Source organism: Lygodium microphyllum, chromosome 9 (genome assembly GCF_053477565.2).
Source record: "Lygodium microphyllum isolate KBCC chromosome 9, Lygodium_microphyllum_v1.1.10, whole genome shotgun sequence".
In the NCBI taxonomy this organism is placed as follows: domain Eukaryota; kingdom Viridiplantae; phylum Streptophyta; class Polypodiopsida; order Schizaeales; family Lygodiaceae; genus Lygodium; species Lygodium microphyllum.
The window spans coordinates 136,791,119-136,809,043 of record NC_141143.1 but is presented as its reverse complement, the minus strand read 5'-3'; the positions used below and the strand labels follow the sequence as shown (position 1 = coordinate 136,809,043).

The 17,925-nt window shown below is 40.8% G+C and overlaps 1 pseudogene across 3 annotated transcripts in view; it reads right to left on the bottom strand.

Annotated features, from left to right (window-relative positions):
* Positions 1-5,472: 5,472 nt before the first annotated feature.
* The window catches only part of LOC148031623 (mitochondrial import receptor subunit TOM7-1 pseudogene), a 50,272-nt pseudogene continuing 37,819 nt past the window's right edge, over positions 5,473-17,925 (bottom strand). For all 3 annotated transcript variants that reach the window (XR_015692000.1, XR_015692001.1, XR_015692002.1), the window contains one exon: positions 5,473-6,010. The product of XR_015692000.1 is annotated as a mitochondrial import receptor subunit TOM7-1 pseudogene, transcript variant X1 (transcript). The remainder of the gene's footprint in view (positions 6,011-17,925) is intronic.

Genomic DNA, 17,925 nt, shown 5'->3' with positions numbered 1-17,925 from the left:
ATATTTAGGATCAAAACTCAAAGAAAGTTAAGATAGTTAGAGATATTGGTCACATAATATCCTAATTATCTCATGAAATTAACTAATAGAGAGATATTAATCTTTGAAGCTAGCAAGGGTTATACCAAAAACTTTCTACAATACTGATTATCAAAAACATACAATCAAGATACCCCCTTTTTCAAGCCTTGTATGAACAAGAGTGTCACACACTCGAACCTTTTGAACCCCACTCTCAAGGTGGAAGCATCCAAAGCTATGCTTGAACATATGGACCAATAGTTTCAAGCTATCGATCATGATATCAAAGCTATCCAAGATTGGAAGAAATCCTATATAGACCTAGAATGCGACATAGTTTTCCTAAGGGTGAGACTCCAAAAGAGCTCACTAAAGAAGCTTAGCCCAAGATACTATGAACATTACGAAGTAACCAAGTTAATGGAAAAACAATCTTACAAGCTCAAACTGCCACCCCATCTCAAGGTTGATAATGTATTTCATGTAAGCCTACTCGAGCCCTATGTACCTTGTCCCAAACATGTGCTTGATAATATGAGCAAATAGTTATGCATGCCCAAGGGATTTTAAAAATGCAACACAAGAGAATCCTTTACATAATTAAAAAACTTCTACGAAGTCAAATCCTAGAAGAATACCTTGTACAATATTAAAAGGATTACCCCAAAAATGATATCTTTTGGATTGACAATGCAACTCTTTTGAAAGAATATTCCCAGTTTCTCTCAAGATGACATCTCAATTTCTCTAGGAGAGAGAATATAATGTCCCTATTATAAGTTCAAATTGATAAAATAATGTGAGCTTCAAAACAAGTTTAGTAATACACAAAATATTGAATAAGTAATTTTGTTAATGAAATGTGAATTTCTAACACATTTATATATTGTTAAAATGCAAGTGAAATCAAAAATTTCAAGTCAATGTTAAAAGATAGAAAAACACACATTTTAAAATGGACTATTTAATATTGAAATTTTTAAAATTGAATATTTAATATTGAAATTGAAAATTTTCAATAGCATAGATATGTTCGTCTCAAAAAAGTAATCAGTCTACAATAAGTATGAAAGTACTACCATGAACAACAATAAGCATAATTTTTTCAACTCCTTTAACAGCAGAAGAGGAGTTGCCACATGTCATTGTATTGCCCTTAATAACAGGCTCAAGAGAAGTGAACATCTACACAAAGAAATAAAATGCTCCATGGCACTACTATCAAAATACCATACATTTAAATCCACAATAGACATGCAAGAATCATGAAAAGAAAATGTATAACTATATTGTGCACCAATGCAAAAAATCTCTCATTTTTATATTTATGTTTACTAGTAGAAAAGAAAGCTTTTCCTTTAACTTTTTGACTAGCCACAAAAGCTTGATTTATAGCATGCAAAATTGTCCTATTTTGACTAGATTATTCATCTTGAAGGGCTAAATGACCTATAAAAAGTGGGTGGACCAAGATTCAAGAAAAGCCACCTATAAAGTAGGTTTGGGTGCATATGAATATAGGAAACAACTTCAAATACCATCTTTTAAAGCATAAGGAAAACTAAGATCCACCTTGGACACTCTCGTAGCATGCACTGCAATGGATCTTAGTATGAAAGTATCGTGAAGTCATCATTGAATGCTACAATCTCTCTTTGAAGTTCAACAACTCGAGCTAGCCACCATGCAAGACCTATAGCTTACAAAAGGTCCATGATAACACATTGTGAGCCCAAGATTCCTTCACTAGAGCATAAGTATTATTGTCCCCAAGTTCCCTCACACAAGACCACATAAACATATCCTATTGCACATCCCATTACAAGCTTGGCACTCCCTATATCATTCCAAGGTTTGGAAGCATCAAAAGATATGAACAAAATGACACATAAAATCCACCAAGCATATAAAAGAGCATCAATATTCCCTCTCCCCACTTGTACTTGTCCCGACTAGCAACATGTGAGGGCATACAATATCAATATATTCCAAAATAAATACTAAACTAAGCCATCAAAAGAGCCAAAGTAGACCTCAACACGATCTCATGCTCTAATAAGCACCACCATGGTTACCACCTTAGGGTGTAGCAATATGGCTTCAATATCTTCAAGCTATTTCAACTAAATAAATTACACATTACCCCACTAAGATGTTTATTGTGCTAATTAAAAACTACAAAGATTGATCCCTAAACTAAGAAATGAATCTTCCTCATATCAATTGAAGATACTCATTTAACATTGACCCATGTGATGCAATGCAAGCAAGGCAACTGGAATACATAAATAACATAAGATGTGGCAATGCATGTGCCTTAAAGAACTTCTCAAAACTGAAGTGAATATGCTTCACCACCTCACATAAGAGGTACCTTAAAAGTGACAATATTCTCCAATCAATGTCATGACCATGGTGCTAAAAAAGAATTGGATAGATTGGGACCTTGACAATATGAAGCTCGTACCTCAACCCTAGATGAAAATTAGCAAAACCAATTAGTCAAAGACTCCAAGCCTATTGAATCACCAAACCTTATAATCCTTAACACACAAATGTAGCCATTTAGTACCAAAGCAACTTAGAGAACATACGAGCGTTAAGAAAGAGGATGCCATGTTGAATGGAGTACCCTAAAATTTAGACTAAAATCCAAAGGGGGGTATCAAATCAACATTAAGCAAGAAAGCCCTTGAGTAGAAATAGAGTGACTTCCTTGAACCAACATGCTACCAACCAAAGTCATGAAGGTAGGCACTAAGAGCACAAGGGATTCAATGATATTATTGCTCTGTGTATGAAGACATGAGAGAACCCTTCAAGCAAGCATTTCACCTCACCATCAAACAAAGACCAATCCATGGCTATATAAACCTACAATATGCAATCAAAATAAACTATACTACTCTTGTAAATAACCTAACTTGCTCAAAATAGTATTAAAAGCTATTTCTAGCTACTCACAAGAGTTCAATAATTCTTTTTTAACTACAATTATTTCAATGAGAAAAATGTGACCTATATAAAGTAATTTTAATCCATTTTTCAACATTAAACAATATGATATGTTTTTAAAGCATGAATGGTTCTATACCAATTAAATATCAAGGCTTACATTGATACTTGTAGTCACGAGGTGCCCAAACCCTTGATCACCAACCCAATAGGTGGCCTAACAGGTGATCCCATTACAACATCCATCTTGGTGATCAACCAAGTAGAGCTATAATCACATTTTTACATCATACAAGGTGCCTTAAGTGGAACTCGCGATGTTGGATTTAACACACCATTCTACTACCACTTGAACTAGTGGTTCTTCGCAATATGTTTTATGTTCGGAACACCCAATCTCTTATCTACAAACTAGAATTAATGGTGGCCATTACGAAATTCACATTCCAACTTATATAAAACCCTACTATTTTTCCCCTACTAGTGCCCTTTGTCAACTACATTCTTCTCAAGCTTTTTAATGTAGAGAGCACGTGAATTTTTTGAAGTTCCAAATAACTACAACTTTGGATCTTTAAGTAGAAGAAAGCATGATTCCACCACATTGAGAGTACCAAACTAAACAACATAAGAGCTGTCCTATGCACTGAATATTGCAGTCAAAGTAAAAGAGGAAGCCACGTAAAGAGGATTCATTCTTAAGATTGAACACACAACTCATGTTTCCTTAATATCCTTTTTCAATAATACTTCAAAAAACCAAAAGGGTTAGGGCTTTGTAGATCTAAAGAAGCTAAGCACTACCACTATTAATGGTCACTATTGCTTCCTATATACGCTTAGACTTGGTGCAAGTTGAATAAGAGGGAACTTGCACCTTTTTAGATGGGTTTTCAAGAAAACCATGAAAAGCAAGATAAGGCAACCTTTCCAACAGAGGAGTGCAGCAGCTTACAAGGTGATGCCATTGTGCTTCAACTTGCAGACATCGATCAGCATTCAAGGACCACTTCAAGACTTGTAGAAGGAATATTAAGATACTATAAGATCAATTCAATTTCTTGTCAGACACATGAAGATCTTAGATCATGGCATTTAGAATAAAATACCCAAAGATGAGAGAGGAACCTGGCTTGAAAAATATCATTTCAAACATAACCATGAATGAATTATGGGGCCATGTGGTCTTAATAACTTCTACGTTAAACAAAGAACCATCCTTCAATAGGCTACTGTTACCTTTCAGACGGAGAAAATTACTCAAACTACTCGATGAAAAGCTTTGGAAAGCCTATCAAATGCACCCCACCTCAGGATCCTTTATTGGGAAGTTTTACATACACTTCCAAATACATAATAGATTACTCTGCTGGCAAAGAATTTGGAGGTGGAGATCACAACAATTCAAGAGAGGGCCTAGTAGGGCTATTATGAAATGCAGTCCTAGCTAGCATCTCAGTTTCCCTTCATTGTTAGGACCCGCTCACCTTCATCTAACCAAACCTTGTCAAAAACCCTTTCACCTCAGGATCATTTTTATCTTCGAAGTTGAAGTTTATTTAAATCAATTGTCCCTGTTCGAGGCTAAGGGAGCTTGGAAGGTCATCAAAGTAGCTATGTTGCTTTTATTCAGAAGATAAGAACGAATAATTTTGAAACCCAATCCTCATGGTCTCTTAGCCTCAACAGAAGATTCAGCCTAGCAATAGGGGTTACATTATCAAGTTTATTTCGAGTTCCAAGAACTCAAGCTCTAAAGCATTATGTAACAGACTGCTGTCCTTCACTAAAAGGCAGTATACATATTTACCATCATAATGAAACAGTCGTATTTCACTGTTTTTACTAAAAAAGAGTCTGACGAGCAATTAAATCCGAATGGACCGAGTCCCCTGTCACCTGCTGCAAGACTAAGCCTGAAGAAGATCAGGGACACTACTTGCAGTTAGCATCACAAACTCCATAGTCCTCTTTTCAATGTTGACTGGGTGTGACTGAAGAAGGACTTTCTCCGTAAAGAAATTTGCACATGCTAACCATAAGCTACAAGACTGATAGAATCACTGCATCATACCAACTAGGGGCCAGTTAGATAGATAGATAGATAGACATAAAATTTTGCAGAGACTTCTGGAGTGCATGACAGAAATCGGAGTACTGTCGTAACAGATCTGCAAGTGCCCGTTTCACAGCAGATCTTGGGGCTTGTAAAATACTGCAAGCTAGCTGATGGTAACTATTTCTATTTGTAAATGTTGCTGCATTTGGAAAGTATGTGATGTTTGGCACTGCTTCAATATTTGTGCCATCTCCAGAATAGCATAGCATACTTGAGCCCATCATTACAACAGACTACATAGTGGACCGGCAAGAAAATGGTATGGAAAGCACATCCAAACTCAACAACTAAGTTACAGTACACATGGCATATCTGCATTCAAGTGCCCACTGGAAATCATATTCAACTGAGAAGTCAATCTAGAAAACTGAGCCTCCTTTCTCCTGAAATTGGTCGAGCATTGAAAGAACTTGCCTGACTATCAACTGTTTGAGCATACAAAGACCAGTACCACTTCCCTGTGGAAGGAGATGATGCAATCTCGTATTGTTCAATATGCTTCGAATCGAAAAGATATCTACTAAAAGCCCATAATACAGAATATGGTTCTTATAAGATTGCACAATACCACAGAAATAAAAAGCATGCAACCTGGTGACACCAATTAAACATTTGACATTGCCTACACACAATTGACTGCAAAAGTATGTTTTATCAGATCCAAACACTAAAGGCTGCCTATACAGGACTCAGAAGTTGTGAAATGTGAGGTTTGGGTTCTGTGTTCATGCCAATAATAATGATCAGAGGTATGAAGCCATAATGGGTAGCCACTTTGGCCTTTTTCATAATCCATGTCGACCACTCCTTTGCAGCCTTGCTCCATGACTTTTGTTCATCAACAATCAATGCCTTGCCAGCCTTTCCTTTCCCCTTAGAATCAGCACGTGGAGCCATGGTTCCAACCCTTTATGCCTATACAACAAACAACAAGTCACACGTCAAATCATCAGTCCTGCAGCAATAGGACTAACCATTTAAAATGCTTAGCAATAAAGCATAGCCAGAAACAAACAGGTAATCATGTGGTTTGCAGAATAGCACCTTCAAATTAACAGAGTATTCAAAAATAAGAGAGAGAGAGAGAGAGAGAGTCAATGTAAACAACACACTTTGCTGTGCAATGCATAGGGAAATTATCAAGCTAAAGCAGATCTCTCCTTCCAGCCTCCACCTCTGCACCACCCTTTGAAATCAAGAACCAGTTCGTTTGCCCAACTCTACCCAAGTTCCAGCTTTTTGAAGCCTACCATGTAGATTGTCCCAAAATACTAGCAAGCTGCCAACATTATCTCCCCCTCCCCCCCCTCCCCCCCGCCCGCTCTCTCTCTCTAAAATCCAACTCGAGTTCACCCAATGCCATGGCATCATCTTCTTAGGTCCCCTTGGCAACATCTTCTCGAGCTCCTACCCCTCGTACGTGTGGTAGGGGCAGACGAACTGATGATTGGTTGTGGTGGTGCCAGGTTAAGGCTGAAAGGCCAACATCAGGAGGGGGATCACAATGCACCTTTTGTCACTATGAAAGAACGAGTGGGGCAAACAAATTAAGAGCCCATTTTTTGAGAAAATCAGGCCATCAGGTGCTCTTTTGTGAGAATCTCAGCCAAGAGAAGCGGCAAATTTTTCACCAAGAGGCTGCACAGTAGGATGCAATTTTAGCATAGAGGAGATGATCATGACCATGGGTGGTGTTATACTTATCATGTTCCTCTTAAGTTCCGGTGTGAACACTCCCTTATCCACTAGCACTTTTTATCTTCTAGCTAGAGAAGGGTTTTTTCCCATGTGAACACCCATCAGTGGATGTGATACTTAATACCTTAGGGATTGTACTTTCATATTCATTCTTGCATAGTGGATGTGACTTCCAACACTCTCCTCTCTCTTGCTGTTCACTTGTTCGTTGTGAGTGTGAGTGTGCATGTGTTGCTAAACCCTAACCTAACAATGGTATCAGAGCCATACCTCTCAGCAGCTGCCACTTTGCTCACAAGCCGCCAGTGCGGCAGCTGCCATGGAGTCTCGAGCTTAGCTTCGCTATTTATGGTATATCTGTGTTGGCAATCTACTACGCAGCCCCTGCTGGTGAAACATGACACCCTAAGCAGCCTCTTCACTGGCTGCCCAGCAAATTGCTTTCATCATGCACTTGACTGCTCATCAACCAGCCACCCTGCCCTCGACACTCCATTTCCTAGTGGATTGTCTGACACCTACTTCGCCCACCCTGTGCACCACTGTTAGCCAATTTGACAGTCTGCGGGCTGTCGACTCTGCCCCAACACCCCCATTTTCCCTGCCGATAGGTCGCCATCAGCTGCACACTGCCCATCAACTGCTCCCATGAAGTTCGGCACACTGCCTGTCAACTGCTCCCATGAAGTTCGACAGGCTGCACCACGTCACAACTGCCCCAACAGCCTGCCACCGATTTGCTGCACACGGTTCCTTTCTACCCAACAAATTATATTCAAAAAAAATCAACCCTTCAGCCTTGATCAACATTTAGCCACATAAATACCTTCTACTCAAGCACATTGCCCCTCAAAAGCACAAAATTTGGGGATTTTACCATAGACACAAATTTCCCCCAATTTCTTCAATAATTTTGAGGCTTCTACTTAAAAACCCCGAATCTCACTAGAATTTTGGAGATTTCGCATTTTGTGCTCAAAAATTGCTCAAAATTTGGAGCTTTTCACATTCAAGCTCAAATTTCACCAAATTTTACCAATTAAATCTAGGGTTTTTGTGAAATTTCCCCAAATCCATTGACATTAAGGCTATTCACACCTTCTACATCGACATTTGCGCACATAAGAGCCCTTACAGCTGCAAATTCTTCATCAACACCATCGGTTTTTCAAAAACTTGTGAATTTTTTTGCCTTTTCTTGGTTTTCTTTTTGTGTTGCACCTGCACTTGTACTTTGGACATCAAGTAGTTACAAAAAACCAGAAATTTCAGCAAACAATGGCATGGTAAAATGATTTGCTCAACATGTTTGGGGACTCCAACAAATTGGATGGCACTAATTATCCAATGTGGGCATACATGATGAAGCATGTACTTGTTGCCAAACAACTTTGAGGTTATGTATGTGGTTCAAAAGTTAGGCTTGCAGGCCCGATTACACAAAAGGTCACAAGTTCTTCTAGCTCATCCACTATCACTAGTGGATCTTCAGCTCCAACTCCTCTTGCACCTCCCATAGTAGATCAACTAAAATGGCATAGGCATGATGCGCAAGCTCATGCTTTGATTGCACTTTCGTGCAAGAGACACGTCATCCCACATATTCAATCGTACACAACAGCCAAGGATGCTTGGGATAAGCTTGATTCATTGTATCACGTACGTAACGAGACTCATGTAGCCTATTTGTCATAAGCAGCTTGCAATAGAGCACATGACAAAAGGTGATGTTATGGATGCATACATTATACGTGTCAAGGACATTACAAAGCAGCTTGCTAATATTGATAAAATAATTACTAATGCCTCTCTTGTATCTATAGTCTTGGCTGGTCTACCTAATACTTATCAAAGCTTTGCCACTACCCTTGGTTTACTTGTAAAAGGAGATGATGAAACATACACATTTGATATATTGGTATCACTATTATAACAATAAAGAAGCAAATTATTGAAGAATACACAAAGAGGACGGCAAGTGAAAAGAAGATTCAATCGAGCATGAGTATCGCTGAAAATTCAACAAATGCAAGGGATGCAACTGCACATTTGGCAAGCTTGGACATTGGTCCATCTTTATATCTTTGTTGTGCATTACAATGTCACCAACAATGGCCGAACCCTCAGAAGGGCATAGATCCTGCAACAAATCGCCTTGTGGAGTCATATGACTAGAAGCTCCACTATCAACCAACGAAGGCCTCTCAAAAGATGAGGCAACCACGGAAGAAGGCTCCTCCAACACAACAATATGAAGGAACGTTGACTCATGGGTATTTGCTGAAGTAGAGGTACAAGGCTTGGATGTTTTAGCGCCATCGTTTGCTCCTGTATGAAGGTGAGGGTACTTCTTCCAACATTTTTCCTCTGGATGTCTCCCCTTCTCACAGTATGGGCATTTAGGCTTCTCTAAGTCGGAGTCAAAGCCTAAAGAACTCTCCTATCTTTTAGCCTTTAACGTCCCTTTCTTCGTCTTCCCCCTGCCCAAAACTGTAACAAAAACTTTAGTGCAGGTGGATCCACTGGCAACCACTTTGGCACGCTCGTTATGCTCCAAAACAAGTGGAGCAAGCTCCTCCCATAGAAGCTTGTTACGGGTCCTTGGTGTAAGAAGGCTGGTGTAGAAGACATCAAACCAAGGAGATGGCAGCTCAGTCAAAAGAATCGTAGCTATATCCTCTGAAGAGATCGTCCTCCCAAGGGATGCAAGCTCATTCCTCATGTCCTCCAACTTGTTTTTACGATCCTTCGTGGAAGGAGAATCATCAACAACGAACGTCCATAATTTATATCTGGAGGGCAAATATCTTCTGATGGTACAAAGAAGCAAGCTTTGTCCATACTTCCGCTGATTTCCACAACCGGCGCACATCCACTAGGACAGAATACTATAAGCTCATAAAGAGGAAAGATCGAGGCTCTAGAGTTGAGCCAATCCCATAAGGCTGCATGATCCATCAATGATCCAACTGTGGGATCCTCCACTAGACGGGAAATAGGGTGGGTAACAAACTCTCAAAGATCGAAGGTATAAAGGGTACACTCCACTTTACATGACTAAACCAAATAGTTGGAACCATCAAGCCAGTCAGGCAAAGAAGGGAGTACAGGCACCTGTATAGAGGGGGCAAAGGAAGGCATATGAAGGTCAGCAAAGCGGGCCTTCTGTGAAACATGGAGAGAATGGGGAGGAGAGGGTTCCCAAATATACGGGCTAGGTGACCTCCATTCGTCACATGAACTAGCACGAAAATTTCTCCATCTCTCAAAGGAAAAAATAAAAGATCTCATCCTTTGAGTAAGCAAAGAACTGATGATAAGACATTTTCAAAATCCTGCAAGAGAAACACCCACAGAAATAGTGTTTGGACGAGACAAGCCCTTGAATAGTGGAAAGCAACTACAGGATCCCAAAGGGTTCTATGTAGATGGTCCGCCTACAGGAAAATAACTATCCCCTACACACAAAAAGGTTGTGTTTGCTGAAAACAAGGATGCAGAAACCTGTTGCCTGTGAAGCTGGTCAGTCACGTGTGCCACCAAAGTTTGCGTTTGCTGATGCAGACTCTAGCTAGCAGCAAAATATAAGAAAAGAGGGGAGAAAATGGGCTGCCTACAGGGGAACTTGCTGCGTGACAGCAAAACGCAGATTTCGGAGGTGTTTGGAGCAGTCTAGGATGGTCACCTATACTCTAGAGTGGTCATCTCAAATCAAGTTGATAATGACGGCAGCATCAGAGACGGAGGAAGATGACAGAGTTGGAGTATGCACCTGCTAGGGAAGAAGAAAGATGATGATGTGTCTAACTGCCAAGTGGGGAATAGCTATAAATAGCCACAAAATCCCTAACCTCGCCGATTGAAATCCGAAAATGCCATAAATGCTGGCCAACCAGCATTTAATGCTGGTCGTGGCATAATAAATGCCCAGAAAATGCCAGATGGCCACCAAAAAATCGAACCAACAAGGACAATGTCCGCCAACAGGTGTGGACAGCCTAGGAAATGCAGAAACTACTCATGGAAAACATACTGGAACCTAACAAACAAAAGAAATGCACCCAAATAGCCACTCTAGAATGAGTAGCCTCCCCCATCAAAGAGACCTATCAGCGCTCCAAAAGTCCTCGTCTACTAACACAAACTACGGCTCACAAACAGGAGATAACAAGGCACAACAAACATGACTGCTAACAAATGTTTGCTACTGGCGCCCTATTCCACCTCCTACAAGCTGTGCTTTCAGGGCACATCTTGTAGGGAAAGGTTAGCCACGGAGATCGAGCCAGACAGTCATTACGCGCAATGTGAGAGACAGAGAGAGTGCGAAAGAGCAGAGTAGAGAGTGAACACGTTTTTCGATACAATGACGAGTGTACCACTTTAGGTTTTTAGATAGATATATGTATGAAAGTACAATGTGCTAAGGATGTATTCACACCCGTGCACATATAAAAGGCACGATGGCCCTTTATTCCCAACAATCTCCCACCTAAAGGCAATGTGCCTTAAGAGGAGAAAAGAATCAGCTAAGTCTAGCTATGTACAAAGCTGAAATAAATATATCTATCCAACTCCCATCATTTGTCGGCAATGAGCAAACCGCTCTGTTGGAAGACCCTTCGTGAGAAAGTCTGCAGGGTTATCATCTGTATGTACTTTGATAAGCTCAATGCTCTTGTTGTCAAGTACATCTCTAATAAAGTGCTACTTCACCTGTATGTGCTTTGCCTTTGCATGAAAGACAGGATTCCGTGCTAGCATGATAGCACTCTGACTATCACAAGGGAGAACAGATAACTCTAAGATGCCAAGTTCTCCCACCAGACGTGAAAGCCATAAAGCCTCCTTGCATGCCTCAGTGACAGCCACATACTCTGCCTCTGTAGTAGACAATGCAACACACTTTTGTAGACTGGAGATCCAAGAGACTGCTCCTCCTGTGAAAGTAAACACATACCCAAAAGTGGACTTCCTGCAGTCTGCATGACCAGCATAATCTGCATCTGTAAAGCCAACAATAGATACCTTCTGCTTTCCAAAGCAAATGCACAACTCCTTTGTGCCTTTAAGGTATCTCATAATACCTTTCATTGCATCCCAATGCTTCTTTCCAAAGGTTGCCATGTATCTGCTAACCACTCCCACTGCAAAAGCAATGCCAGGACGTGTAGCAACCATAGCATACATCAAACTGCCAACAGCTGAAGCATATGGTATCTTGGCCATTTCAGCCTCCATATTGAAACTCAATATTGAATCCCAATTGTTTCCCCCCCCTCCATATTGAAACGCTGTAAAAATTTGGAGATATACTCCTCCTGAGATAGATAGAGTAAGCCTTTCAATCTATCTCTGAGTATTCGCATGCCTAGAATGTGATTTGCATCACCCAGATCCTTCATGTCAAAGCTGCCATGAAGACTTTGCTTCAGTGAATCCAAGGCATGAGTATCCCTGCCAACAATCAACATGTCATCTACATACAAAACCAAGATAATCATGCTGCCATCTGTTGCCTTCTTGGTGTACAAGCAATAATCCACTTGACTTCTATGAAAGCCTTGGGACTGCATGAATGTATCAAACTTATGATACCATTCTCTCTGTGCTTGTTTCAGCCCATACAAACTCCTTTTGAGTTTACATACCATTTCTTCCTTCCCTTGTTCAACAAACCCTTCAAGCTGTTGCATATATATGTCTTCATGCAGATCGCCATGTAAAAACGTAGTCTTTACATCCATCTATATGAGCTCCATATTCTCAACTGCAACCAAGCCCAAAATGGTTCTCAATGCAATCATCTTGACTACAGGAGAAAAAATCTCATCAAAGTCAATTCCATACTCTTGCTTGTACCCCTTTGCAACCAATCTTGCTTTGCACTTCGGTGAGGAACCAAAAGTGACCTTCGTTTTGTAAACCCATTTGCATGGAAGGGTTTTCTGCCTTTTAGGCAACTGCACCAAGTCCCAAGTGCCATTTTTTTCAAGAGATTCTATCTCTGACAGTATGGCTTTATACCATTTCTTGCTATCCTATCTCTCCATTGCTTCCTTGAAGCAAGACGGTTCACCACAGTCTGTCAGCATGACATAATCAGCCACATTAATTGCACTAGGATTTAACCTGTAAGGTTGTCTAGTAGCCCTAGACGATCTCCTAACCCAATGGTCATTGTTTGCTGGCTGTTCCTGCAAAATTTCATTTTCAGCATGCTGTCCTGGTATTTCAGCCTACAAATCGGCATTAACAGCTTGCTGTCCTGGCTGTGCCTGCACATGTAATGGTTCATTTTCATGGGCAATAGCTGGCTGATCATTTCCAGCATCATTTTCTGCATTCACAAGTTCACTTACAGCAGGTATTTGCTGCTGTATAGCGGGCACATTTTGCTATCCAAAAGGTATTTCTTCCCGGAATACAACCCTACGGACCTTCTCAATCTTTTCGGGCTGTTTGTGCATGCAATCTTCCCGGAAGATAACCTCATTGCTGCATACTACTTTCCTTTTCTCGGGATCCCACAATTTATACCCCATTTCACCCTCGTCACCATATCCTAGGAAAATGCATTTACAGGACTTTGGCTCAAGTTTGCTACGTTTTTCTTTACGAATGTGCACAAAAGCCTCGCAGCCAAACACTTTCAGATGAGCATATGAAGGTGGCTTGCCCGACCACGCTTCTTGGGAAACTCCCCCCCTCCCCCCCAAAGACCTCTTTGGTGACCAATTAATCAAGTAAACCGCTGTCATAACAGCCTCTGCCCAAAAACCATGGGGTAATGTAGCATGAGACAACATCGTATGGCCCTTATCCTGTATGGTCCAATTCATACGCTCTGCAACTCCATTTTGGGGTGGATTATGAGGGGCAGTTAGCTTCCTCTTTATCCCTTTCCTATCACAAAATGCCTGAAAGGCCTTGGACACATATTCCCTACCATTGTCAAAGCAAAGACACTTAAGTGTCTTATCTGTCTGATTTTCAAGCAATGCCAAGAATTTTTTAAACTTATCAAGCACTTCATCCTTGCCACGAATGGAGTAAACCCATACCTTCCGTGTAGCATCATCGACAAAGGTGACAAAATATTTCTTTCCCCCTAAAGATAATCCTGGCATTTGACATACATCCGAATGTACTAACTCTAGAGGAGAAGATTTCAAAGAAAGAGACTTTTTATGAGACGTCTGTGCATGTTTGCCATATATGCAATGATCACAATACTCAAAATCAGCATAACAAAGACAAGGCAAGTAATCCAAACGAGAAAGCACTTTCATTCCTATTTAACTCATGTGTCCCAACTGGCCATGCCACAAAGAAATCCTTGGTTGCTCGGTCACGGCAACAACATGGTCACGCACACTAGATAGATGAAGTGGATACAACGTATCACTCTTGCAACCTCTGGCAATAACCCTAGATCCCTTTCAGATCTTCCATTTTCCATCACTAAAAGTGGTATGAAAACCATCATCATCTAGCTGCCCTGTGTTAATCAAGCTCTTCTTGAGCTGAGGTACATACCATACATGTTGAAGTGTAAAGATAGAGCCATGCTGAAACTGTAACTGTACACTGCCAATACCTGCAATCTCACATGCATAGTTGTCCCCAAGATGGACAACACCATGTCGACCCCCTGGATAGGCGGAAAACCACTCACGATGAGGGGTGACATGAAAGGAAGCACCTGAATCAAGAATCCAGGTATGCATGTCATCAACTGTATCTGCAAGTAAAGCATGTGTACCAAAATGAAAAGACACAAAGAGTACATCACTCCCACTGTCACTGTCATGAGTGACTACATTCGCCTCTTCAATTTTTACACTGCTCTTCTTAGCCTGACTATCCTTCTCTTCCTTACAATCATCTATCTTTTTTGCCTTTTCCTTTCTCTTTCCTCCATTTGTAGCAGTCACGTTTAAAGTGACCCTTCTTGCCACAATGATGGCATTCAACATCTTTGTGAAGCGTGTGAGAGTGCGCAATGGCGTGCAAGGTCAAGCGTTAGCTAAAGAATAGAGATGAGCTGAGAGTTAGAGGAAGAGTGAACGCAAAGATAGGTGTACTGATGTGATGGTACACAAAGAATAAAAAGAATTTATTTATATGTTAGGGTACATTAAGGGTGTGTTCACACACATAAGTTTATTTACACGGAGACGAAGGGACTTTACACCCAATAATCTCCCACTTAAAGGCCCGAAGTGGTACCTTTAAACTAACCAACTCCCACTAAACGAATGCAATGCTCATGCTGAGCCTTTGCAAGAGACTTAGTGAGAACATCTGCAAGGTTGTCTTGGGTTTTGAACTTAGTCAGTGTGACAAGACCATCATCCAAGACCTGTTGAATAAAGTGATACCGTGGAATATGGCATTCTTAGCCAGACATACTGCACTCTGGCTATCACAACCAAGCACTGGTGTACGTGAAGAAAGACCAAAATCCTTGACCAGACGGCTAAGCCAAATAGCTTCCTTGGAAGCTTCTATGGCTGAAATATATTCAGCCTCTGTAGTACTCAGTGCCACAATTTTCTAAAATCTTGAACACCAAGAGATAGCCCCACCAGCCAAAGTAAAAACATACCCACTAGTAGATTTCCTAGTGTCAAGATCTCCTGCCATGTCTAAATCACAAAATCCCTGCAACTCTAGTGTACCCTTTCCATAGCATATACACTTTTCTTGTGTACCTTTCAAGTATCTGAAGATACATTTCACTGCTTCCCAATGTGGCTTGCCAGGGTTAGACATAAATCTGCTAACAACTCCCACTGCATGAGTAATGTCAGGGCGAGTTGCAACCATGAGCAATGTCAGGGCGAGTTGCAACCATGCATAAGGTATACCCTTAATGGCACTAGCAACTGCATCATCCTTAGGGCAATCAGCTTTGCTAAGCTTTGTATGTGGCGGTAAAGGCACACCAAGAGGCTTAGCATCAGCCATATTAAACCTGTCAAGTACTTTGCTGATGTACTTGTCCTGTGAGAGAAATAACAAATGCTACCCTCTGTCTCTTTTAATACGTATGCCCAAAAAGTGTTCAATTGCCCCCAAATCTTTCATAGAGAAGGCTGAACTTAGCTGCCTTTCAAGAGCATTCAAAGTACTCTTATGCTGTCTTGCAATCAGCATGTCATCCACATATATAACCAACACAATAAGGCTGCCATCATCAGCCTTTTTAGTGTATAAGCAGTGATCTACATGACTGCGTTTAAATCCATGGCTGAGCATAAAGGTATCAAATTTTTTGTACCATTGTCTAGGGGCTTGTTTCAGCCCATATAAGTTGTGTTTCAGCTTATAAACTAAATGCTCTTTTCCTAGAATAGTAAATCCTTCTACCTTTTTCATGTACAGCTCTTCATCCAAGTCACCATGAAGAAAAGCAGTCTTCACATCCATCTAATCCAACTCTAAATCCAAGGATGCAATGAGAGCATCTTCACCACTGGTGAAAAGACCTCCTGGAAGTCTATGCCTTTCTTTTGTGTATAGCCCTTAGCAACCAGCCGTGCCTTATACTTGGGCTTCCCATCAATACATTTCACTTTGTAAACCCATTTATTAGGAATAGCTTTCCTATTCTTGGGTAAAGGTACAAGCTCCCATGTGTTATTTGCATATAGAGACTTCATCTCTTCTTGCATAGCAAGCTCCCACTTTCTCTTGCTTTCACATGACTGTGCCTCTTTAAATGTCAGAGGCTCACCCTCATCAATCAACAAAATGCAATCCAAAGATGGCTGAAACCTCTGTGGCTACCTTCTGACACGTGTAGACCATCTTACCCAATGATCTGTATTATTAGGCAATGGACCTACATCCTGAGGAATGTGCACACCATCACCAGGTGGCTGATTTTCAGCATTTTCTTGCTGCTGTAATCTGTTTTCAGCATGTTCTTCTTACTATCCTATTTCATCCTATGCATCTATTTGCTGTCCATGATCTTCTGGCTGTAGCACAATAGGTTGCTGCTCATTTTCAGCATCAAAAGGGACAGAATTTTCAGCCAATGGCTGCTGAATGGCTGGCTGTTCATGCTGAAATTTGACCTTCTTTTTGTCAAGATCACCATGTTTAACATTTTTCAGCAACTTTGCCTCATTAAATACTACATCTCGGCTGCGTATTATCTTCCTGCCCTAAGGAAGCCAAACTCTATAACCCATCTCTCCCTCATCTCCATATCCCATGAAGATGCCCTTGATGGATTTCATGTCTAGTTTGGTTCTCTATTCTACAAATACATGCACAAAGGTATCACAGCCAAAGACACGCAAATGATCATATGAAGCAAGTTTGCCAGACCAAACCTCTTCACGAATGCCATTTTCCAATGCACGATTGGAAGAGCGATTGCATACATGAACTATAGTTTTAAGAGCCTCTCCCAAAATTGCAGCGGGAGATTAGCTGTGGACAGCATACATCTGACGCTCTCACAAAGTGTGCGGTTAAATCTTTCAGCCATGCCATTTGATGCAGGATTATAAGGGGTTGTCAACTCCCTCTTAATGCCATGCATCTCACAAAACTTGTTAAATTCTTTTGAGACATACTCACCCCCATTATCTGTTCTTATGGCTTTCAACTTAAGCCCTTTTTGTGTGGTAACAAAAGTATGAAATTTTTTAAAAGAATCCAACACTTCCTTTTTGCTCTTAAGTGCATACACCCATGACTTTCTACCCAAATCATCAATGAAAGTAACAAAGTGCCGTGCACCCCCATTCGAATTAACAGGCATAGTGCACACATCAGAGTGCACTAGGTCAAAAGCATTAGACTTCTTCACGACACCAGAGTAATAAGGAGACTTCACTTGTTTTCCATATAAGCAATCATTACAAAATTCAAGACCAGAGCCTTTTACATCAAATCTCCCTAAAGAGGAGAGAACCTAAAGGCCTTTCTGGCTCATGCGACCAAGTCTTTTGTGCCAAAGCTCCATCTGTGAATGGACTTCAGCCACGACCAAGAACTTGCCAAGTAATGCTTTACAATGCAACTAATATAAAGTCCCCCTTTTGCTGCCTTTAACAATCAGCATAGAGCCCTTATGGACCTTCCAAGATCCACCACCAAATGTAGTAAAG